This window comes from Primulina huaijiensis, chromosome 8, assembly GCF_012295235.1.
Source record: "Primulina huaijiensis isolate GDHJ02 chromosome 8, ASM1229523v2, whole genome shotgun sequence".
Taxonomy (NCBI): domain Eukaryota; kingdom Viridiplantae; phylum Streptophyta; class Magnoliopsida; order Lamiales; family Gesneriaceae; genus Primulina; species Primulina huaijiensis.
In genome coordinates, this window is record NC_133313.1 from 11484559 (window position 1) to 11511853 (window position 27295).

A 27295-nucleotide genomic window follows, 5' to 3' on the forward strand; every position below is an offset into this window, starting at 1 on the left:
CATTGGCATAATATACCGAATCTCCGCAATAGAAGCCAATCCGCTCCTACGCAACATCGATATAAACCAAGCATCCAGTGTCTTGGCATATCCGCCAAAGACTTGGCACCTCCGCCATTGACTAGGCACCTCCGCCCTGACTCATTACATGCTTTGCTATAACTCAATAGACTAAGCATATCAATCTCATAACTTGCAAACATCAATGCAATCAAAAAAGTATGCGATTTAGGGAAACTCAAGTCAGATCTAACTCGAGTTATATCCTCTCGGTTCAACATTGATTTATACCTTTCGCTGTTCAGTTGAAACCGTTGTTTCTTTTTCTATCGGTTTCAAAGGAAGTCTCGATGCCGAGGCTGTCAATACCAATCTGAAATGACAATGTCGAGTAGCACAATATCAACATATCATTTCATGTAAGACATGTAAGGATCAACATTCACTCTCGGTACATTTGGGCAGTGTAACGGCGTCATTTCAATATACCGACAACTCAATCATCAATCAAGTCAATTACACAACATCATATAAATCTCGTAACCGCAATTTGTAACATCATCTGATACCAATTCCGTATAATCTCAATCAAATCAATTATGAAAATCATAACAATTTCATACGGTATCCTTTCATCAATCCGATTTCGATTATACGATGTCTACTATCTCAAGAACACCATATATTAATCACATCTGATTCCTTCAATATCATATTTTCAAATCATAACAAAACATAAGAAAAATTACGTCCTTGTGAAGCCTTTGTCAAGAAGATCACGGAATCAAACTCGGATTGAAATTCTAACAGTTAGATCTTGCACCAAAATCAATTTAAATCTTTAGAGAACTTGAAGCTTCTCCCTGGAACCTCTAGGTTGTCTCTGAAGGTTTGCAGGGAAATAGAAGGCTTAATATATATATCATGCATGCCTAAGCCATGTGGCATCTTTCTTTAAGAAGCACGTCTCACGCATATGCGCGACCTTCCTCGGCGCATATGCGCGAGACACTCTGTCTCGGCGCCTTGGCTTCTCATCTGCTCGCGCATATGCGGGCCCTCTTCTCGCGCATATGCGTAAGGTCTTCTGCCATGCTTGCGCATATGCGCGAGAGCATCTTTCCTCGCACAACACAATACACATGCCAACTCAAATCATATCTCGTAGGGGTCCGTCTATAATCGCAACAATTCAGATTCATTAATCTCAAATTAACAAAATCAAATCTCGGGCATTACAATAATGTATGGGATGATATCTACACGTCCTGACGTGGCTTTCGCACTAAGTGTAGTGAGAAGATATCAATCGAACCCTGGTCTTCCACACTGGAAAGCTGTGAAAGACATCCTCAAATATTTGAGGACCAATAAGTTGTTCTTGGTCTATGGGGGTGGAGAACTGAAATTGGAAGGCTATACCGACTCTAGCTTCCAAAGCGATATCGATGACTCGAAGTCAACCTCTGGGTTTGTATTCATGCTCAATGGTGCTGCTGTCTCTTGGAAGAGTTCCAAGAAAAACAGTACTCCGGATTCCACCACTGAGACCGAATACATTACTGCATCAGCTGCAGCAAAGGAGGCCGTTTGGATAAGGAATTTCGTCCAAGAGTTGGGCGTCATTCCTAATGGAGTTTGTAGAACCCGTAAATTAGACTACGTATAAGCCATGCATAATTCCTAGTATTTAAATTAAAATGACTTTTATTGCATGAGTATTAAATTTCTTTTCTTCAAATTTAATTATTTTATGCAGTAGTTTAGTTGCTATCTTTTCAGTTAATTAAGTGAGGCCGGACCGGAGTTTGAGTATTGAGGTAAATTTTAATATTGAGAAAACATTACTAGAATTTATTTAAGATAAATAATAAGTTAAATTATTGTAAAAGAATTTTTAAGGAATTATTTAAATAATTTGAGATTGAGTAGTAAATAAAGTTCAATAATTAATTTCTTAATTCACTAAAATATTTAATGAGTAGATAAAACTCTAAAGAATTGAATACAAGATTTAAGAAATATTTTTCCCCTTTATTTTACTTAAAATTTTCGGCCCTCTTTATTTAATTTAAAAATAGTTGTCAATCCAATTATTTAATATCTTTCCTTAACATTTTCTTGAAGATAACCCTTCACCATTTTTAATTCTCATTTAATTAATTAATAAATAAGCAACATTTCTCCTCCCATTATCTTATAATTTCGGCCATTGCACTATAAAGAATTTAAATTTTTGGCAACACTCCATTTTGATATCTTTCCTTATCTCTTCAAGATAGAATAATCCCCACAATTTTAATTCCCCAATAATTAATAAATTAAGCAATATTCTCCCATGATTTGGTAGATAAAAATCGGCCCCTCCCCTTATTTTAAAAGATTTTAATTAGTTTAACAACTCATTCTTTATTATCTTTCCTTAATCTTTCTTAATAGATAATTTTTCCCCAATTTTAAATCACCAACAAATAAATTAATTAAGCTATTTTCTCCCTTGTTCCTAGACACTATGACCAACCAAGTGCACTCCTAAATTATCCCACAAATCTCTTGATATCATTATTGTTTCATTATCTCTCAAATTCAAAAGATTTCATGACTTATTCTCTCCCTTATCTAGCAAACTTTCCCTTCTTTCCTAGCCATTCCCCTCCCTCCTAATCTCGAAATTTGAGAGCATTATACAGCAAGAAATCGTGAGTCCTAGGGAGGAAAACCGAGAGAAAATTTGTGAGAAACAAGAGGGAAGAACAAGATAGTAAAGAGCACTTCGTCTCCGCCGTGCCGCGCCATCGTTTTTGTTTGTTTTTCCTTTCAAAAACAAAATATCCAAGCATGCATATACCATCCCTTGCTCTTCAATCAAGTTGTATTTATATTTTTATAAACCATTATGTGAGCATGAAACAGGAAAAACGAAATATGGACAGCAACCTTTAAAAAAAAGGAATTCTGCACAGATTTTCATTCCCCTTGTGCTTCACGTTTCTGTTGTTTTTGATGGTTCAGGGTTTGACTCATGTCCAGGCTCCCAAGGCTGCTCCTAGGCATGTACTAGAATGTATTAGGACCATATTGGCCCATTCGTTCAAGTCCCATACCCGCTGGAAATCAGAAATGACAGCAACACCCCGAACATGCCCCTTTTAGTCTCGATTTTTATTGTTGCTGTCAAGGGAGAAAGTTCTTGATCTTGGCTGCCCTAGGGGCCTATAGCTATGGTTATAACCCCTTCCTATCATGTCTAAGACATGACCAAGTTGCCTTTCCGAAGCTTGGTCCATGGTGTAATCGGTTTTTAAATCAAAACGCAAGAACAGCCCCTCGACCCTTCCCCTTACTGCCTGTGATGTTTCGGTTTTGGGAAGTGGTGTGGATCTTGGTTGGCCTCTGGCCCTTAGCCACGGTTCATACCATACCCCTTGATGTCTAGATCGTGCCATGGTCAATCAAATGGCCACTGGGACGATCCATGACAGCAAAACAATAGCAGTACCCCACGCGCGCAGGTTTGCTCTCGGCTGGGAGTATTGTCGAATTTTTGGTGTGGTTCGAATTGTGACTGGCCTAGGGCCCTTAGCCATGGTTCAAACCATTCCTTAGGATGTTGGTAAGAGACTTTGGTCGGTGGTTGAAGCCCCAATGGCCAGTAGCCTTGCAAACGACGCAAAGGAAACGCAAGCATGCTGCTGTAATTTTTGACAGCATGTGTGCTGCGGTTCAGAGACGAATTTCGGGTTCTTGATCGGCTTTTAGCCTATGGCCTAGGGCCCTTAGCCATGGTTCATATATCAGTTTATTTATTATTTTTGCGAAAACTCATTTTTATTACAATGAATTATTTTAAGCTGTCGTTTAGAAACATTATTTACTTCCGCTGATATTTGGAATATTAAACTTTATTTATCAGTTTATTTTATGAATAGGACATTTTAATTATTTAAAAAGAAAAAATTTAAATTTTTCCGCAAATTTTCAAACACGAATCCAGAGGCCATTATAGGTGGTATCAGAGCAATGGTTCTTTAAAGGGTTGTACTACTACTGACCTCGAGAAGCTCACGAAGACACGTCTTCGGTCTGTAAGTTTCACTTTTACGCATTTCTTTTACAGCATGAAATATTTTAACAGCATGTTTCAACGAAATATTTTATGTCAAGCTTTTATTTATGCAGTATTTATTTAAAATATAAAGAAATTTTGGAATTATGCATGTTAGTTACGTATGGGTTATATGTATGGAACAGTATGCCTCCTAGAAGCCTTGTTGAGCGAGTGAGAGATGCTGAGCCTTGTCATGAGGACAGGGAGGAGCAGAGACAAGAGGGGAATGGACCTCCACCCCCTCCACCTGACATGAATGCCCAGATGCTAGCTGGGATGACTAGGTTCTTCGCACAGTTTGCGGGGAACAATGCTGGAGCTGCCAGGCCGATAGGGCCCGAGGCTACTTATTAGAGATTTATGAAGATGCGTCATAAGGAGTTTTCAGGGACCTCAGACCCCATGATTGCCGAGGGCTGGATCAAGTCCCTCGAGGTTATATTTGAGTTTATGGAGCTTGGGGATGTAGACCGAGTTCGTTGTGCAACATATCTATTCGGAGGAGACGCCCGCTTATGGTGGGAAGGAGCATTAGTAGCCCTGGACTTGGCTACACTGAGTTGGACGTGCTTCACGGAGGTATTTTACTCCAAATATTTCACTGACGAGGTGCGTTCTGGGTTGACCATGGAGTTCATGACCCTGAGGCAAGGAGATCTGACGGTTACGGAGTTCATCCATAAGTTTGAGAGGGGCTGCCACTTTGTGCCCCTGATTGCGAACGATGCCGGTGCAAAGTTGAGACACTTTCTGGATGGTTTACGGTCGATCTTGCGCCGCGATGTTAGGGTGGCAGGCCCTACTACTTGTGAAGTTGCGGTTTCCAAAGCTCTTGCTGCAAGGCAAGATCAGATTGATATAGAGAGGGATCGCCAGGGTAATCGACTAGTCCAGATGCCGCACCGCCCTCCTCCACAGCAGCACCAGCATCAGCATAAGAGGCCTTTCAACGGCCCACCCAGAAACAGAGGCCAGCAGCAGCAGCGGGGACGCGCAGTCCCTAAGATTTTTGAGCATCCAGTCTGTCCTAAATGCACCCGCCGCCATCATGGAGCATGTATGTTTGGCTCAGGGAAGTGTTACAAGTGTGGTAGCCTATACCACATAATGCCGCAGTGCCCTCAGAAGAATCTGCCTACTCAGGGTTGAGTTTTTTGAAAGGGGATCGAATAAGGTGTTCAAATGCACAACGGAAGTTTTAAAATTTGTTTTTCAACAAGAAATTCGAACACCTCATGCCTAGAATGTGTAGCAAATACAAAAACACAACTATGACATTCATAGGATGTTTAGAAAATTTTACCTATCAATTTCTTGAGATTGATGATGGCTCCAACTTAGTTGATATGGAACTAAGCTCTTCAAGGCAAGACAAATCTACAAGCTTCCTTTCTTCAAAATCAAGCCCNGAATTAATCCCACCACCAACAAGCTAGAACCTCTCTTATTTTGCACTAGAAAAATAAGAGGATTTTTCTTTGAGAAGAGAATTGTTTCTCCAACTATTGAAGAACAAGATGAGAGAAAAATTTTGAAAGAATATCTTGTGAAGTTTCGGCCAAGGTGATGGTGGAGTGAGAGTGAATGAGTTGTCTTGGTATTTGAAAAAGTAGAGTCCACTTTTTGCATTCCATGCAATTTTTTAATGAAAAAGTATTCCCCAACTCTTCACCTCCCAAGCACGCAAAACCTATTAAGGCTTGTATCAATTATAAAGCCCATGGACTTTATTTAAATGTCTCAAACAACTTTGAGACCATGTAACATTTACTTGATTTTACTCAAGCCCACTAGTTTAATAATTATTTCTAATTGGGCTCTACAAGGCCCAATGTAATTTAATTAATCCAACACTTTAATTAATTTAATTATTTGGACTCTAGTAGGTCCACTAGTGTTTAATTAATTCAACACTTTGAATTGATTTAATTTAGTCCATAATAATGTTCATGAAAATCACAATTTTCAAATACATTACTTGTTTGGCCAATATTTAATTTAGGAACACTTCCTCAAATTAAAAGTTATATTCTCTCATAGAAGTCATACTTCTATTTTTCCTTACGCCTATAAACTTCTTTATAAGCCGTTCAACACATTGAACTATTTTACTTCTCAACGGGATCTAGAAAGCTAGTACTTGTGTGGCCCTCATGGTTCACCGATACAACTAGCCGTGGGTTCACATCTTCATGTGATTCGGACTAAACATGTCCTTATACGAGCATACCCCAATTGCTCCATTCTTAATTATCAACTCCTTGATAATAAGAACGTCAGAACTCAAGTCTGATAGTACCCAACCAATCATGTTAAACGCCTAGCAGCATCGCTTACATGATTCCCTAGGTATCAAATGATAGTGCCTGCAAGAACCATTTAATTATGGTTAGCGTACAGTACGGTCCCTTCAACTCATATATCCCGATCGATTCGACAACCATTGGTATATCGAGAGTTGTCAATGAATCGATACTATGTGTCATGTCGTAGTTGCATCGATGGTGTAATCTATGAAACCCCTTTCATAATTACCACCATACTCTGATCAGAGATTTCAAACTACATACACATGAGATCACATAGGATATCCATACCCGAAGTTAAGCGGTGAATCCCCGACTACAATGCATCGACTCCTATATGTTTCGCCAAAACACCCAACCTTGACACCTGATGACCCCATCAGAGTCGGTAAACAAGTCAAAGTGTAATGCTAGAACATAGAGTCTCAATGTTGTCCCGGGTCATAAGAACTAATGGTGAACAACCATAAACTAGGACGTTTCGACTCTATAAGTGAGAACCACTTGGAAAGTCCTTTATGGAGGGTTGTTCAGTGCACTCTACCAGGAGCACCTATCTGCATGTTCCGACATCACAATGTCCCCTGCCAATGAAACATGGTACTCACATCGCAGATACTAGTCTCAAACTCGAGCGGCCTATATCCTTCTTAGCGGCGGCTGAATCGACTAGGAAATGTTTAGAATATACAGTATTGCAAATATGAGTTTCATGATACTCATCATATGAGCATCTCATATTCTTTCTACTATTTGTATATTCAAGGACTTTATCTATGCAACTAGCATGTGTATACAGATAATGAAGTGCCAAAACAGTATTATTAAAATAAAGACTGTTTATACATAGAGTTTCATTGTGAACACTCGGCCAACACTTGGCTCGACGTGCACCTACTCTAACATTTTTGCTCCCCATGCAGCGGAGACTAACCCAGAAACCATGCTTATGACAGGTAGCTTAAAAGCTTTAAATTTATAATTAGGAGTTTATGTTTTGGGGTTAAGATTTTGAACATAGAATTGCAGTAGGATTGCATGCTCTACTCAGTATTATTCCGGGAATTTAGTTAGAAGAACTTTGACCTTTGCATGTTAATAAGCTTAGTTCTTGTGGTTATTGGGTTCAGCTTAGTGTCCTAACCTTTCAAGGAGAATTTTTGTATTCGGTTCTGCTACGAAAGCCTTGATAGATACAGGAGCTACTCATTCGTTTATTTCGGAGACCTTCGCTAATTCCCTCAAGGTCAAGACTATTGGACTAGATGTCGCATTTTCCGAAGCATTGCCTTCTGGAGAGGAGATAACAACCACCAATGTGATCCGAGACATAGACCTTGAGCTGCATGAAAATCTTGTTTATGCGGATCTCAACTTATTGCCGATGCCAGAGTTTGACATCATTCTGGGGATGGACTGGCTATTACGGAACAGAGTGTTGATAGACTTCCAGCGGAGATCTGTTCTAGTACGACCGCCTGGGATGACGCAGTTCTTATTCGAGCCAGATAGGTACTTTCCGTTACCGCGCATTATACCATGTGTCCAGGCTAGGAAGCTCCTGCATAGAGGGTGTCGGGCATTTTGAGCGACTTTTGTATCCGTTCCTGAGGCACCCAGTCAGTCGGTGTTCCCATTGTCAGAGATTTCCTAGACGTTTTTCCTGATGACGTCACTGGTATGCCACCCGAGAAAGAGGTGGAGTTTTCTATCGAGCTTATGCCAGGTACGGTTCCGATCTCAAAATCACCGTACCGACTAGCACCGACAGAGATGGCAGAGCTGAAGAAGCAAATTCAGGAACTTCTCGACAAGGAGTTCATTCGCCCGAGTTTCTCACCATGGGGCGCGCCAGTCTTGCTTGTGAAGAAGAATGATGGATCCATGAGACTTTGTATTGATTACCGGGAGTTGAACAGGGTTACAGTGAAGAACAAATACCCACTCCCGAGGATCGAAGATCTATTTGACCAGTTGCAGGGAGCTTCGGTATTCTCTAAGATTGATCTGCGTTCCGGTTATCACCAGTTGAGGGTTAATGACACTGATGTTTCCAAGACTGCCTTCAAGACTCGTTATGGCCACTACGAGTTCTTTGTGATGCCGTTCGGTTTGACGAATGCGCCAACGAGCTTCATGGATCTTATGAATCGGGTATTTCTGCCGTATCTTGATCAGTTTGTGATAGTATTCATAGAAAACATTCTCGTCTATTCGAAGAATCAAGAGGATCACAGCAGACATCTGACCGCAGTGTTGCAGACCTTGCAGAAGCATAAGTTATTCGCAAAGTTCAGTAAATGCGAATTCTGGTTGGATAAGGTGGCGTTCTTAGGCCACATTGTTTCTAGCAGTGGTATTGATGTAGACCCAGCAAAAGTTGCAGCAGTCAGAGACTGGGTTGTGCCGCAGAATGCATCTGAGATCCGCAGTTTTCTTGGCCTAGCAAGATATTATCAGAAGTTCATTCAAGGATTCTCCTCTACCGCAGTTCCACTCACATCATTGACAAAGAAGAATGTGAAATTTGTGTGGAGCGTTGAGTGTCAGAAGAGCTTCGATACTTTAAAGCAAGCTCTTATCTCATCACCAGTTTTGACCATTCCGTCAGGGCCTGGTGAGTTTGTCTTGTATACCGATGCTTCGCAGCTCGGTTTAGGCGCAGTATTGATGCAGCATGGAAAGGTGATAGCATATGCTTCTCGTCAGTTGAAGACCCATGAGAAGAACTACCCTACCCATGATCTAGAGTTGGCAGCCGTGGTATTTGCCTTGAAGATTTGGAGGCATTATTTATACGTAGAGAAGTGCTAGATCTTTACCGACCACAAGAGCCTCAAGTACTTCTTTACGCAGAAAGAGCTGAATATGCGTCAGAGGCGTTGGTTGGAGCTTGTGAAAGACTGTGATTATGACATTAGCTACCACCCGGGTAAAGCTAATGTAGTTGCGGATGCACTGAGCAGGAAATTCGCAGTGATGGCTCATTTGACGATTCAGAGACCTCTTCAGTCTGAGATGCAGAGGTTTGATCTAGAGACTTATCCTCGAGGTAGAGTTCCCCGTCTATCTACCTTGTTTATTCAGTCCTCTCTCCTAGACCGTATTCGCAGTGGTCAGTCAGCAGATGAGCTGTTGGCAAAGTGGAAGCAGAGAGATGAGGCCATGGCAGTGTCTTTTATTCAATTAGTGCCGGTATTGTGAGATACCGAGACAAGATATGGGTTCCTAGCAGTGATTCCATTTGAGCGGATATTCTATCAGAGGTCCATATGTCACCGTACTCTATTCACCCTGGGAGTACGAAGATGTACAAAGATCTGCAGTTATTGTATTGGTGGCCACGAATGAAGAAGGACATCAGACGTTTTGTATCCGAGTGTCTGACTTGTCAGTTAGTAAAGGCGGAGCATCAGAGACCAGCAGGGTTGCTCAAGCCTCGGGAAAACACTGGAGAACTCACTGACCACATCCACGTCCTTGAGCCTCTGGCTGACTTGCTCAGACACTGACACAATGCTGGCCAAAAATTCCTGGCAGCCTCTCTTCATAAGCTTCCTCGCACACATGAGGGAAATGACGTGCGGCAACTGCTGGTATCTGGCTACCTCAAAAACAAATAGCCTACCACCAGGCGGTCGGACAGACGCTGACCTCTGTCGAAAGTTTATGACAGCCCTGTTCCACGAAAGCCAATCCATACCCAGAATGATATCAAACTCCGGCAACGGTAGCACTATCAAATCTGCATGTACCATATGTTTCTGTAACCAAAGCTCCAATCTCTTCACTATCTGGGAAGTGAACATCTGATCTCCGGACGGGATCGACACCCTGAACCCTAAATCCATCGCTACTGGCATGATTCCTAGTCACTTGACGAAATACTTGTATATAAACGAATGTGTAGCCCCTGAATCTAGCAATGCATTCTTGGCTACACCTGAAATGTATATCTCCCCGCAACAAAACATACCATCAAATCTAATCGTGTTGAAACTTAAGTAATTTCTTACCCGAAATTATCCCAAAATCCTCGAAAAATTTATTGAATTAACCCAAGTATTCCTCAAAAATTCAGAAATTGATTTTTAGTCCTTAAAGTTTTGAAAATTTGCAAAATGAACCCCTAAAATTTCGAATTATAACCCCAAAACAATCTTGCAATTGTCGAATTAAAATTATAATTAAATCCTCAGATTATCGGTTATTGCAATTGGGTCCATAAAATTCTCAAATCAATCAATTAAATTATTAATTCCAACTAGGTAGAGCATGCATCCTAATTCCTTCTACGTTGTCAATTCCCACAAATAATCATAACAAACATATAACTCATGCAATTGAGCGATAATTAAAAATCATAAACATAAAGTTACCAGTAATCAGCGTCGAGTCTGGCTCTGCCTCGGCCTCCTCGGCGTGCATCTCCTATGCTCGGCCAGTAGTGGGGCTCTTGTCCTTAGAACAGTCTGCTGCTTTATGGCCCTCTGCAAGGCTGTCTGCTGCTTTATCCCCCACCTGCACTCAGCAAAATGGAACCTGTTGCATTGACTGCAAGGCTGGCCGGCTTCTTGCTTAGGCGCCCCTGGCGCCTGAGGAGGTCTCTGCTGCTGAGGCCTCCTAAACTGTCCTTAGGGCTTCTGCTACCCCTGCTTCCTCGGATACTGCTTCTTCTGCGGCTGGGAACTGGACTGAGTTTGTTGTCTCTTCCGTTGCATCTCAAAATTGATGTCTAGCAGCGCCTGATCTGCCTGAAAAGCAAAGGCGGTGGCCTCGTCATAATCTATCGGCCTCATCAGCATGACGTCCCGGCGAAGGTTGTGTCTCAGTTCATCCAAGAAATTCAACAGCTTCTGAGCGACATCTTTAGCTATCATGGGCACAAAATGGCAGCCCCTCTAAAACTTGCGGATAAAATCTGCCACAGATAAGTCCTCCTGTCGGAGACTCATAAACTCCCTCGTCAGGTGGCCTCTAACGTCAGCTGGAATGTACTTCCCATAGAACATCTCCTTGAATTTGTCCCAGTAGAGAGTAGCCAAGTCCACTGCATGAGCGGCTCCCTCCCTCTAGAGGGATGCATCATCCCTCAACGTGTAAATGACGCACCTGGCCCGGTCGCCATCTCTCATCTGTTAGTACTCAAAATTCAGCTCCAGTGATCGAATCCATCCCTCAGACATGAATGGATCAGTAGTGCCCCTGAACTCCTTCGGGTTAATTAACCTAAACTGCTCGTAAACATCTCCCTAAGGCCTTGGAGCCAGATGTACCTGCTCCAAGAGCCTAGACATATCCTCTAAAACTCGGCTAGCTGCATCTATAGGCGTCGGTGGTGGTGGTGGAGGGCCTCTGCCGCCTCCAAGAATATCTTCCTGACGGTCGATGCTAGGTGTGTGTCTGGGAGGCATATCTGAATACAATCTAATTTATAAACTTAACTCATCATGCAATTAATCTAGATTTTTCAAAATAGTAAGTCTTTGAATCATAAAAGCAGTTAAACATGAACTGAAAATCCTCGTAAATCGAATATCATAAAGACATACAGGTGATAGAAGTAAATCATTTAAAAAAATATTTTAAAACATAAAAGCTTACGGACTTAAGACTTGAAGACTGAGCGGCAGAAGCAGGCGATGCCACAACCCTATACAGGACCCTTGCTCTGAGGCGAGCTGAAACGTCTACTAATTTTAAATGCGGAAATATATTTTTTTAAAAGCTCAATTTTTTTAAAATAAATTTGCATGCTTGCAACTCCATTGAAAAGAAAATACCATTTAAAAATAACACCCGTAAACATTCGACATATAAAATGTTGCAGTAAAAATAATGCCAACATGTCCCTTAATTATGCATAATTAAAATAAAGCAGGTAAAATTCTGAAGATCAACAGCATAACGTATAAAATCGCTCATGTCTACTCAAAGCTCAAGAAAACGTAATGTGCGGAAAAGTGTGGTCCTAGAGTCGTGCTCGCATATCCGACCCTGCCTACTCAGAGTTCGACGCATCCAGTCTCCTTATTTAAATGCTCACCAGCACCAAACACGCCTAGTGAGTCTAAAGACTCAACACACCAGCACCGTTAATAGCAAATACATATACATAGCACACAACAGTTAAAAATAACGTAATCAACATATATTTCATTAACTTAAAAGCACAACATAAATGTATCGTATAAAATCATAACGTGTCAAAACATGTCTCAAAATATCATCATATACATATACATTTCCTTTTAATTGAAATCAAACCATTAGTTCTGACTTTCGTATCGGCTCTATTCGATGGATCCATCTATAAATGTTGTACCCGGGGGCGGGGACATCAGCGACTGCATTACCCGTCCACTGAGCCTTGGCCTCAACTTATAATATCTCATATAAACGTGTTAGTCACAACCAATTCTCATCCTCCAAAACGTGTCATCATATTCATCACATAAACAAAAACCGAGGGATCTCCATGATATGCGTAGGATCGAGAATTCCACCTACAAATAAACACAATACAACATGTACATAGCGTATATGATGCAGAAATAAAATTATGTGGCGTGCCTTTATGTTTTATGAATGAAAACTGTAGAACCCGTAAATTAGACTACGTATAAGCCATGCATAATTCTAGTATTTTAAATTAAAATGATTTTTTTTATTGCATGAGTATTTAAATTCTTTTCTTTAAATTTATTTATTTTACGCAGTAGTTTAATTGTTACCTTTCAGTTAAATAAGTGAGGCCGGACTAGAGATGGAGTATTGAGATAAGTTAATAAAGACTTATTTTATTTAAGAAGTGGTAATTTAGCATGTTAGTAGTTATAATTTAAAAAGTTGGCATGCATGCAAGTTATTAAACTTCTTTGGTATTTTATTTAATTGTTTTAAAGCATTAAATGCATGTTTATATCTTCTTTCACTCTTCAATCAAGCCATATAGGTATTTTTAAATATCGTAAGTACATGATTTTAATCAATAAGATCGAAATTGTTCATATTTAATGATGTTATTTATTTATATCACGTGCAAAATATTCATTTTTGAGATTTATGCGATATTGCTTGTGGCCACTTTACTATCATGGGATTATTACTTCACCCGGTCGCCAGTTACCGGTCATGGGATTATTACTTCACCCAGTCGTCAGTTACCGGTCATGGGACTATTATTTCACCCGGTAGTCAGTTACCGGCCAGTTCAGTTCAGTTCAGAGGCCACTTGCGTAGACCATAATCTCAACAGAAAATTTATGACATGCCATTTTATTACAGGGCTCTAAGGAGCAAACATTTTCACTGATATTTTCAGTTCAGTTATGCACGTACTATAATTACCTTTGAAATGATATTTTACGTTACACCTCATTACTGGATATTTTCACTTGCATGCGACTTTATTATTTATTTACTTGTTATTTACGATATATGCATGCTGAGTTTTTAGACTCACTAGATTTGATTGTTGTAGGTACTGATGATGTCGGGACCGAGGGCGGGGATCAGTGAGCCAGCTCGAGTCGGCAGTAGTGGGACCCGAGGACCTCACTTTTCATCTTTTAATAATTTTATCGCTCAAACATTTTTATCTACCCTTGGATACATTTTTTTTTACAGTTATTTTCACAACATTAATTTCTTCCACTGCTATTTTTAATCATGATACATTATTTAACAGTTTATTTTATGAACTGGATATTTTATTTAGTTTAAAAGAAAATTTTTAATTTTTCCGCAAATTTTCAAGTAAGGATTTCTAGGCCTTTACAGCTGGTATCAGAGCAATGGTTCTGTATAGGGTTGCACTACACGAAGTCACGTCTTCGGTCTGTAAGATTTACATTTACGCATTTTATTAAGAGCATGAATTATTCAACAGCATGTTTTCATAAAATATTTTACGTCCAGATTTTTATTGTTCAGTATTTAAATTTAAACAAATTATGGAATTATGCATGTTGGTTACGTATGGGTTTTGTATGGAACAATATGCCTCCTAGACGCCAGGTTGGACTCCCAAGAGGTAATGATGAGCGCCGTCATGAAGACGGTGAGGATCAAGGACAGGGGGGATTCGGACCTACACCCCCTCCACCCGACATGAATGCCCAGATGCTAGCTGGGATGACTAGGTTCTTCGCACAGTTTTCGGGGGACAATGCGGGAGCAGCCAGGCCGACAGGGCCCGAAGCTATTTACGAGCGGTTCATGAAGATGCGTCCTAAGGAGGTTTTAGGGACGACGGACCCCATGATTGCCGAGGGCTGGATCAAGTCCCTCGAGGGTATCTTCGAGTTTATGGAGCTTGGGGATGCAGATCGAGTTCGTTGTGCCTCTTATCTGTTCGGAGGAGATGCCCGCTTATGGTGGGAAGGAGCTTCAGTAGCCCTGAACTTGGCTACACTGTCTTGGGTGCGCATCACGGAGGTATTCTACTCCAAATATTTCACGGAGGAAGTGCGCACCAGGTTGACCACTGAGTTCATGAGCCTGATACAGGGAGATATGACTGTTACGGAGTTCATCCGTAAGTTGGAAAGGGGTTGTCATTTTGTGACCCTGATCGCGAATGATGCTAGAGCCAAGTTGATGCATTTCTTGGTGGGTCTACGGCCGATCTTGCGCCGTGATGTTAGGGTGTCTGACCTTACTTCTTATGAGGTCGCTGTCTCCAAAGCTCTAGCCGCAGAGCAGGATCAGCGTGATATTGAGAGAGATCGCTTTGGGAAGCGACCAGTTCAGGTACCACACCGCCCTCCTCCTCAGCAGCATCAGCAGCAAAACAAGAGGCCTTATCACGGGCCGCCTGCAAATAGAGGGCAGCAGCAGCGGGGACGCCCAGCCCCGAGGACCTTTGAGCACCCAGTCTGTCCTAAGTGCTCACGCCGCCATCCTGGAGCATGTATGTTTGGCTCAGGAAAGTGTTATGAGTGTGGTAGTCCAGACCACTTATTTCTGCAGTGCCCTCAGAGGAATCCGCCTACCCAGGGCAGAGTTTTTGCCCTTCATGCGACAGACAGGGACCCGGAGTCGATGCTTATGACAGGTATCTTAATGCTTTCAGTTAATTATTGAATTTCAATTTTTTGGGAATTGGGATTGAGATTTTGAACTTAGAATTGCGATAGGATCGCATGCTCTACTCAGTACCATTTTCGGGAATTAGGTTAGAAGAACTCTGGCCTTTGCATGTCTATAAGTTAGTTCTTGTGATTATTGTGTTCAACTTAGAGTTCCGATCTTTCAGGTAGAATTTTTATATCTGGTTCCGCAACGAAGGCCTTGATAGATTCAGGGGCCACTCACTCATTTATTTCGGCGGTTTTTGCTAATTTCCTCAAGGTCAAGACAGTGGAGCTAGATGTAGCCTATTCAGTAGTATTGCCGTCGTGCGAGGAGATGGCAGCTACCAATGTGATCCGAGACATAGACCTTGAGCTGCATGAAAATCTTGTATATGCGGATCTTATAGTGTTGCCGATGCCAGAGTTTGACATCATCCTAGGGATCACTGGCTATTGCGGAACAGAATTTTGATTGACTTCCAGCGGAGATCTGTTCTTGTCCGACCACCTGGAATGACGCAGTTCTTATTCGAGCCGGACAGGTACTTTCCTTTCCCGCGTATTATACCTTATGTTCAGGCTAGGAAGCTCATGCATAGAGGGTGTCGGACGTTTTTAGCAACTTTTATATCTGTCCCCGAGACACCCAGTCAGTTAGCCGCAGATGTTCCGATCGTCAGAGATTTTCTAGACGTTTTTCAGGAAGACGTCTCTAGTATACCACCCGAGCGAGAGGTGGAGTTTTCTATTGAGCTTATGCAAGGTACGGTTCCGATCTCCAAAGCACCGTACCGACTAGCACCAACAGAGATGGCAGAGCTTAAGAAGCAGATTCAAGAACTTCTTGACAAGGAGTTCATTCGCCCTAGTTTTTCTCCATGGGACGCGACAGTCTTGTTTGTGAAGAAGAAGGATGGCTCTATGAGACTTTGTATTGATTACCGGGAGTTGAACAGGCTTACAGTGAAGAATAAGTACCCACTTCCGAGGATTGAAGATCTATTTGATCAGTTGCAGGGAGCTTCGGTATTCTCCAAGATTGATCTGCATTCTGGCTATCACCAGTTGGGGGTGAGAGATGCCGATGTTTCCAAGACTGCCTTCAGGACTCGTTACGGCTACTATGAGTTCCTTGTGATGCCGTTCGGTTTGACGAATGATCCAGCGATCTTCATGGATCTCAAGAATCGCGTATTTCAGCCGTATCTTGACCAGTTTGTGATAGTATTCATAGACGACATTCTCGTCTGCTCCAAGAATCAAGAGGATCACAGCAGACATCTGACCACAGTGTTGCAGACCTTGCAGAAGCACAAGTTATTCGCAAAGTTCAGTAAGTGCGAATTCTGGTTAGAGAAGGTGGCGTTCTTAGGCCACATTGTTTCTAGCAGTGGCATTGAGGTGGACCCAGAGAAAGTTGCAACAGTCAAAGATTGGGTTGTGCCTCAGAATGCATCCGAGATCCGCAGTTTTCTTGGGCTAGCAGGATATTATCGGAAATTCATTAAGGGATTCTCCTCTATTGCCGTTCCACTCACATCATTGACCAAGAAGAATGCTAAATTTTTATGGAGCGAGGAGTGTCAGAAGAACTTCGATACTTTGAAACAAGCTCTTATCTCAGTACCAGTTTTGGCCATGCTGTCAGGGCCCGGTGAGTTTGTTCTATATACCGATGCTTCGAAGCTCGGTCTTGGCGCAGTATTGATGCAGCATGGGAAGGTGATAGCATATGCTTCTCGACAGCTGAAAATCCATGAGAAGAATTACCCTACCCATTATCTAGAGTTGGCCGCCGTAGTTTTTGTCTTGAAGATTTGGAGGCATTATCTGTATGGAGAGACGTGCCAGATCTTTACCGACCACAAGAGCCTCAAATATTCCTTTACGCAGAAGGAGCTGAACATGCGTCAGAGGCGTTGGTTGGAGCTTGTGAAGGATTATGACTGTGACATTAGCTACCACCCGGGTAAGGCTAATGTAGTTGCGGATGCATTGAGCAGGAAAGTTGCAGTGATGGCTCATTTGACGATTCAGAGACCTCTTCAAATTGAGATGCAGAGGTTTGATCTAGAGTCATATTCTCGAGGTAGAGTTCCTCATCTATCTACCTTGACTATTCAGTCCTCTCTTCTTGACCGTATTCGCAGTGGTCAGTCAGCAGATGAGCAGTTGGAAAAGTGGAAGCAGAGAGATGAGGCCAAGAGCAGTGTTTTGTATTCAGTTAGTGACGGTATTGTGAGATACCCAGACAGGATGTGGGTTCCTAGCAGTGATTCTATCCGAGCAGATATTCTATCAGAAGCCCATATGTCGCCGTACTCTATTCATCCAGGGAGTACAAAGATGTACAAGGATCTGCAGTTATTGTATTGGTGACCAGGAATGAAGAAGGACATCAGACTGTTTGTATCCGAGTGTCTAACTTGCCAGTTAGTGAAGGCGGAGCATCAGAGACCAGCAGGTTTGCTCAAGCATCTTCCCATTCCCGAGTGGAAGTGGGAGAATGTTACCATGGACTTCGTGACCGGATTGCCGAAGTTAGTCAGAAGATCAAATGCCATCTGGGTGATTGTAGATCGTCTTACCAAATCAGCGCACTTCTTGCCTATTAAGACGACTTTCACCATGATTCAGTATGCAGAGTTGTATACCCGGGAGATAGTCTGACTTCATGGTATCCTAGTTTCTATCGTATCTGACAGAGATCCCAGATTCACTTCCTCGTTTTGGAAAAGTTTGCATTCGACCATGGGTACGAAGTTGCTGTTTAGCATAGCTTTCCATCCTCAGACAGATGGGCAGTCAGAGCGAGTTATTCAGATTTTAGAGGATCTTCTCCGTGCTTGCGCCATTGATTTCTCTGGGAGTTGGGAGTCGAACTTGCCATTGGTAGAGTTCACCTATAACAACAGCTTTCATTCGTCTATAGGAATGGCTCTGTATGAAGCATTATATGGTCGCAAGTGTAGATCTCCTGTTCATTGGGATGAGGTAGGAGAGAGAGCCGAGTTGGGTCCAGAGATTATTCAGCAGACTGTCGATGTAGTAGCCCAGATCCGTGACAGGATGAGGACTGCTCAGAGTCGATAGAAGAGTTATGCGGACCAGCGGAGGAGAGATTTAGAGTTCGCCGTGGGCGACCATGTCTTTGTGAAAGTGGCACCTATGAAAGGTATCATGCGATTTGGAAAGAAAGCGAAGCTCAGTCCGAGATTCATTGGACCATTTGAGATCCTCGATAGAGTTGGGACGTTATCTTATCGTGTTGCTCTTCCACCGAATCTGGCCGGAGTACACAATGTGTTCCACGTCTCTATGCTGAGGAAGTATAGGGCGAATCCTTCGCATGTATTGAACTTTGAGCCGTTGCAGCTTACTCCGAACCTATCTTATGAGGAGAGACCAGTGCAGATCTTAGACAGACAGGAAAAGAAGCTTCGGAACAAGCTGGTGAAGCGAGTGAATGTCAATTGGCTCATCCATTCAGAGGAGGAAGCTACATGGGAGTTTGAGCCAGAGATGAGGAGTCGGTACCCCGAGTTATTCGGTGAGTTTTAATTTCGAGGACGAAATTTCTTTTAAGGGGGCAGAGTTGTAGAACTCGTAAATTAGACTACGTATAAGCCATGCATAATTCTAGTATTTTAAATTAAAATGATTTTTTTTATTTCATGAGTATTTAAATTCTTTTCTTTAAATTTATTTATTTTACGCAGTAGTTTAATTGTTACCTTTCAGTTAAATAAGTGAGGCCGGACTGGAGATGGAGTATTGAGATAAGTTAATAAAGACTTATTTTATTTAAGAAGTGGTAATTTAGCATGTTAGTAGTTATAATTTAAAAAGTTGGCATGCATGCAAGTTCTTAAACTTCTTTGGTATTTTATTTAATTGTTTTAAAACATTAAATGCATGTTTATATCTTCTTTCACTTTTCAATCAAGCCATATAGGTATTTTTAAATATCACAAGTACATGATTTTAATGCAATAAGATCGCAATTGTTCATATTTAATGATGTTATTTATTTATATCACGTGCAAAATATTCATTTTTTAGATTTATGCGATATTGCTTGTGGCCACTTTACTATCATGGGATTATTACTTCACCCGGTCGCCAGTTACCGGTCATGGGATTATTACTTCACCCGGTCGTCAGTTATCGGTCATGGGACTATTATTTCATCTGGTCGTCAGTTACCGGCCTGTTCAGTTCAGTTCAGGGGCCACTTGCGTAGACCATAATCTCAACATAAAATTTATGACATGCTATTTTATTACAGGGCTCTAAGGAGCAAACATTTTCACTGATATTTTCAGTTCAGTTATGCACGTACTATAATTACCTTTGAAATGATATTTTACGTTACACCTCATTACAGGATATTTTCACTTGCACGCGACTTTATTATTTATTTAATTGTTATTTACGATATATGCATGCTGAGTCTTTAGACTTACTAGACTTGATTGCTGTAGGTACTGATGATGTCGGGACCGAGGGCGGGGATCAGTGAGCCAGCTCGAGTCGGCAGTAGTGGGACCCGAGGACCTCACTTTTCAGCATTTAATATTTTTATCGCTCAAACATTTTTATCTACCGTTGGATACATTTTTTTTTACAGTTATTTTCACAACATTAATTTCTTCCGCTGCTATTTTTAATCATGATACATTATTTAACAGTTTATTTTATGAACTGGATATTTCATTTAGTTTAAAAGAAAATTTTTAATTTTTTCGCAAATTTTCAAGTAAGGATTTCTAGGCCTTTACAAAAACGAGGAGAATTGTGCGTTGGGGAGGAACAGGAAGAGCGAGGAAGGAGGCTTGCTTGAAAGGTGAAGGGAGGATTGACTTTTGCAGCAATGAAGCTGCTGGAAAATCACATGTGGCTGCTGAAGGAAAGGGGTGTCGGCTGGTGTGATTAGTTTTAGGTTTAGGGAGTGTTTAGGGTATAAATAAATAGATAATAAAAATGCTAATGGGCTTTAACTATGATTAAAAAAAGATTAAATTGCTTTTGAGCCCATTAAGCTTAAAATAGGCCCATCAAGGCCAAACACACTTCCGAAAAATATTTCGTTTAGTTAAGTTTTTGAAATATTACCCAAACACTCAAAAAGTCTCCCGTTTCGATAAAATTTGTTTACCGGATAAAAAAATTTACCGCGGGTAAAAATACCCAAGAAAACAAATTTGAAAAATACACTCCATATTGATTAACAAAAATTAATCCCTTCATAAAATAATTTTTCTGATAAATCCCCGGTCTCCGTTCTTCGATCAAGCGCGAAATGCATCTAGAAATCCTAATGCATTAACTTTCAAAAAAATCGTGAAATGAATCCTTTCATGCAATAATTATGCATTAAATGAATAAAAATAAATAAACACATCATTTAATTAAAACCGTAGATTGCATGCATTAAGGCTACGTAAATTTAAATTCTGGACCTTACAATTGGGCTCATCGAGAAGTTGATGGGACTCGACGAGGTTATTCTTAGTGAGCTCTCGACTGATATTCTCTTGCTGTTATTGCCGGCCTCATTCGATAGATTTGTGATTAATTTGAATATGAACAAGTACCAACAGCTATAGATTTTGGTAAAGCGGCAAGCGCTCGGTCCTACAATTGGTATCTAAGCCAAGGTCACGGGTTCGATTTCAATTGATTGCAAGGAGCGCAATTATTGGGAGGGAGATTGTTGGGTACAATAATTGTCCCTGCGTTGTAGAGCGATCGAATCGTGGTGCTTGAACTACTGTGAGGTTTAAAAGATTTGAGTTGCAGCATTACCACTAGCTATAGTTTTTGGTAAAGCGGCAAGCGCTCGGTCCTGCAATATTGGATATCGGATGTGGTTCTCATCTATGCAATGATTTGCAGGTGATGGGAAGATGAAAGAGGCTTAAGAATGGTGAGATATTTCTAAGACTAGGAAATGGAGCAATGCTTGCCACCACTGCCATTGGAGACGTTCTTTAATCTTGGACAATGATTTTAAGTTGTTTTTAAGAGACATTTTATATGTTCCTGAATTGGTTAAAAACATTATTTCCATTTATATGCTTGATAGGGATGATTATTCTTGTGTTTTTGCTAAAGTTGTTTGCAATTTATACAATAATGAATTTTTGATTGGAACCGGCGAATTAACAAATGATCTGAATAACTTAAAATTAAAAGATATTCCATGGAACAATATCCAAGTGCATACGGAAACAATAACAAACAAAAGAAAAATAGAAGATCCAAATCCCGCACAAATATGGCACTCTAGACTAGGTTATATTTCCCAAAGACTGATGCATGAGCTTGTGGGAAAAAATCGGGAAACGCCTAGATTTAAGCTTAATAAAATTATAAAAAATTATATTTAAACACAAATTATTATTAGAAGTCTAAGTTTTCAATTTGGGAATTTTATATTAATGTTTGGTTTAATTCGGGATTAAAACGCATTAATACGTCACGTTTAAAGATTAAATTAAAAAGTCATCGATTTAAGCTAAATAAAAATATGAGAAAATTCATGTAGGGTTAAATAATTATTTGGGAAAGGTTATAGTCAATAAAATTAAGAAAATGTCGAAAACGTGAAATTTTACGTCCATGGGTAAAACGGTGTTTTTACACCTAAAAATTAGTAAACGTAATGGCAGTGCCCTGAATACTGTTTTTATGCTAATATGATTATTTTCAATGGTTATGGATGTTTATGGAATTTTATATGTTTAAGGATTTTTATGTCAAAATGTTTATGATTTAATATGTTAAAATGATGATTTTAAGACGTTTATGGCTTTTTATGATTTTTATATGTTAAAACTTTTATTTTAAATGTCTACGGATTCTTAATATGTTAGAAATATATTTTTAAAATGTTTATAGATTTTATGATTTAATATATTGTAATTTATTATATTTATGGGTTTCCATGATAAAACGAAAACGTTAAAAGATATGTTGCATGCATGATTTAAAAGAAAAATGTATATGCATGTTTAAATTTTATAAAGTGATGAGAATATGAAACGTTGAAGAAAGTGAAGTAATTGTGACTAATACGATGATATGTTGGAGATATCATAAGGGTTATGGTCCTAGTGGGAGCCCGACGATTGTATGTCCATTGATACGAATATGATGATATGATGATATGAATGGGGATGTCGTGAGGAGAGAAGACCCCAGAGGGAGCCCATTTACGGGAGAAGGCCCCAGAGGGAGCCTTGACGATCGTATTTCCATATTATGAGGATAGACCAAGGCCCAGTTGGCCGGTGAGAGTGTTGCCGGTGTCCCCGCCGCCCAGTGCTGTGGTTACATGTAGATGGATCCATCGCCTAACACGTAGACGTAGATGAACACGAAAGTCACAATTAACGATCTAAATTCAACGAAAGGAAAAAAGAATATGTATATGTTGATGATGATATGAATATGTTGATGATGATATAAATATGAACATGTTTATGATGAATATGAGTATGTTTATGTTTATGAAAAGTTTATGGAAATGTTTATGTTTAAATGTTATGCATCATGAAAATGTTCATGTTTAAAGTTTATACATCTTCATGAAAAGTTTATTTTAAGAACAAGTATTTTTGCACTGTTGCATGTGATCTGTATATTTATTACTTATTATCAAGAATATGATGTGTTGAGTCTTTAGATTCACTAGGTGTGATTGATGCAGGTTATTATGATAATAATGTTTATGGAGGTCATGATGGTTGACTTTACTGGACTGAAGGTGCACATAACCCGTGGACCGACGCTAGTTTTCCGCACTAGTTATGATTTATGATTTTAAGTGATGTTAAAGATATTTTTACGACGATTTATTTATGAGTGGTTTTTGAGAGGTTATAGTATGTGTTATACTTTTCAAATGTTATTTTTAGGTTTAGTAAAATGTTGGATAATTTTATGCTAAACTATTTCTTTTGGTTTTCAATGGTTAGTTGGTTGATTTATTTTAAAATAATGTCAAAAATATTTTATGGTTCGGCCGAATGCTATGTGAGGTTTTGAAAAAAAAAATTTCTAGTACAAGTTAAGTAAACGAGTAGCAGACGTTTCATATTCCATATGCATTGGCCATTGGTAGTATCATCTATGGTATGATATCAACACGTTTTGATGTTGCTTACGCTCTGAGTGTTACAAGTAGATATCATGCGAACCCTGGTCCAATGCATTAGATAGACGTGACTCTAGCCCAGCGCTGGTCCAGCCGAACCCCAAGACAAGCGATAGAACCCCAACGACCGAGCCCTATGTTCATCCACACCGAGTTTTGTTCCAGGTTGTTTGTCTTGTGTTGTGAAACGTTTCGTTGATGTTCTAGGACCCTAAACTTGTGTAAAACAATGCTTGATCATGTCCTAATCATGGCAGTCCTCTTAAACACATAAAATCATGAATTTTAAACATGAAATCATAAGTTTACCACATGTGTATGCCGTATTGCGAAAATATTCATAAGAACTTCATGTTTTTTATGCAAACGTAATTCAAAACAATAATAAGTTGTGATGGACGAGAAAAGAAGATGTATGGCGTGCCTTTGCGTATTTTACGCACAAAAACGAAGCGACGATTGAAGAACGACGACGAGGAGGGCCTTGGCTTGAATTCCCTTGAAACTTTCTAAACTTTCTCTTGAATTAGATATGTGTGCCGTGTGATACGATTGAGAGAAGAGTTTGGAATTGTAGGGAAGTGGGGCGTGGGGTTATGAGGGTTTAGGGTGGGTTTTTTAACTTTAAATATCGTTTAAAATCCTAATTAAACTCTAATTGCTACCTTAGGCCCATTAATCATGATAATTAGGCTCATTTAAGTCATTAGTGTTTAATTAAAATATTTTGTTTAGAAAGGTTTGTGAAGTTATTAGACATATTTTTAGTTGAAAATCCAATAACGATAAAATTTACGTCTCGGCGTATAAAATCACTTCAAAACCCCCTATTTTCAAAAATAAGAAAACCACCACCCTTAATTTGAATAATTAAAAACAATTATTTAATAAAAATATTTTCTATTTTTCAGCCATCGGTCTCCGTTTCTCCATCGCAACTTGAATAACCATTAAAATTATATTTTAATGCATGTAAGTATAAGAACTACTAAAATATCGTATAAACATGTCACATAATCAATTTAGCAATTAAAATTATTTGATTAGTCATTTTTCATATTTCTTAGATTTGCATTTAGTTGCATTACGTCGTCTAAATTTTAGACCTTACATCTTATAACTCATAACTTTTTTAAATTAGTTTCTTATTATATATTATGATCTTGATGCAGAAAATAGAGAGCACATTGGTAGAGAATGATAGCAATCTATGTCATTGAAAATATCCCTGGTTCAAAAAGAAAGCCCGATAAGCTTTTAATAGAAACACAGATTTTAATTATTTTTGAAATTAATGAATACAGATAACTACGATAATTCTTGTGCCATTACTGCTTTATTACTTGAGCCTCAATCAGTTTATTTCACCTGATGATAAATAATGCAAGAGTGTCATTCCGAACACATTATTATCATAATTTATTCTTTAATTGATATATTTAAGCTTTAACTACTGGTTGTTCGTCACTTTAGTTCTCAGTTTTTGGGGCAACTTCCTCTTTCTTTTCCTCAATGGCGACAGCCTCGGTTGCCGCTGTCTCCTCGTCAGGGGCTTCTGGAGCTGGTTCAGATAGATCTACCAAAGGTTCTTCCTTTTTTTCATTTCCATCTTTGTTCTCCTACATAAATCAATGCAAAAAACGCGAGGACTAAGAGTCAGAAATTTTATGATAAAGGAAAGAATTTCACTCATGTCTATGTGATCAGCAGAGGTGCATGGTAGCACCATCCTTCATATATTTTCTTTAGCATTCGAATGATTTTGTAGTACACAGTGTACAAATGTGTTTCAAGCCGGATATAAAATTCTATTTTCCCTCCAAGAGCAACTCTTGGCATAGCTTATAGATATGGCAAATGATCTTAGAAATCCCTTGAGGCATTATTGCAAGGAAAAAATAAGAAGCTAGCTATTGAATATTCTTGAAGGAAGTGGCATGATCTAAGTAGATCAAGAATGCTTACCACTGGAACAGCCTCGGCCTCGACCTCAGCCGGGATCTCAGCAGCAACTGGGGCCTCAACAGGGGCAGGTGCTTCAACTGGGGCAGGTGCCTCCTTGCTATCCAAGTCTTTAGGTTTGCTCGCGCAGCCTCCCATGATTATTCTCTGGTTCGGCGGGACGTTTGAGCTAAGCGAGCAAGGAGGTCGGTGCACAAAAAGCTTTGTTACCTTTAATGCACTTCTTTTTTGTTTTTTGTTTTTGTTTTTGGATATTGAGGCTGAATCTTCAAAGAGGGGAGTGTGGAGTTTATATAGGCTTAGAGATGTTGAACATGTTTGTGGACGATATTTTTGGTGGCATATTCTTTGGAAAGTGGGAGGCCTCGTTTTAAAAGGTAGTTATTACAGTTGGAGGATGTTGTTTTTCTTGTCCGAAGAGGGATTTTCGTTGGGCTTATGGCTTACAAACACTTTGCTTAATTTAGCTCTTTTTGGTTCATATGCTAACAAAACTGAAAAAATTGTGTGTGAATTAACTATTGTTACATACATATATAATACTAATGATGGTTTTATGCGTATTTTATTATCAAATAATGGTAACCATATTATCTAAGATCAATCATAGTTGTTGTCCCACTACTCGAATATTTATAATTCATAATTCTCGATGCTCATGATTAATAAACTACGTATTGATTGTATGTTTGATTCTGCAACAAAAAGACTAAAATATTAAGGGAAGTGGTGGCCAATAAATTTTTAGAAATTAGTTTTTAAAATTTATATAGAATCCATATATGTTTTAAATAAAGTCTTTAAATGAATCAAATCATAATATTAAATCCGATCACACATTTTGGGTTCAAACGGTGATTTGGAGTGAGTGATATAATTTGAAGAAAGATTGAAGTCATTTTTTCGTCAATTTGAAATCCACCTTAATTATTACTTAAATTGCATCATCAGTTCGAACACAATCGTAGATTCGATATGTTTGTATTATAATAAAATTCGGCTTCATGTTTGTATTATAATCAAATTCGGAATAAAAAACAATTGGAATTAAACCGTTTAATTCCAATTCCATTTATTGTTGGAATCAAAATTATTGGTTTTTTAATTTATTTTGTGGACAGTGATCCTACATATCTAAAAATAACAAATATTTAGTGGGCTTTGGTCATGATTATGATGGTTTAATGGTATAATGGCCTCTAGATTCGTGTTTGAAAATTTGCGGAAAAATTTAAAAAAATTTTTTAAAATAATTAAAATGTCTCATTCATAAGATAAACTGATAAATAAAGTTTAATATTCAAAATAGCAGCGGAAGTAAATAATGTTTCAAAACGACAGATTAAAATAATTCATTGTAATAAAAATGAATTTTTGCAAAAATAATAAATAAACTGATAAATGAGGTCCTCGGGTCCCACTATTGTCAACTCGAGCTTGCTCACTGGTCCCCGCTCTCGATCCCGACATCATCAGTACCTACAACAATCAAGTCTAGTGAGTCTAAAGACTCAGCATGCATATATCGTAAATAACAAGTAAATAGATAGTAATAAAATTGCATGCGAAGTGAAAATATCATGTCGTGAGGAATTATAGTACTTGCATAACTGAACTGTAAATATCTTATCATGGATAATTATAAATACGTGCATAACTGAACTGGAAATCATAAGTGAAC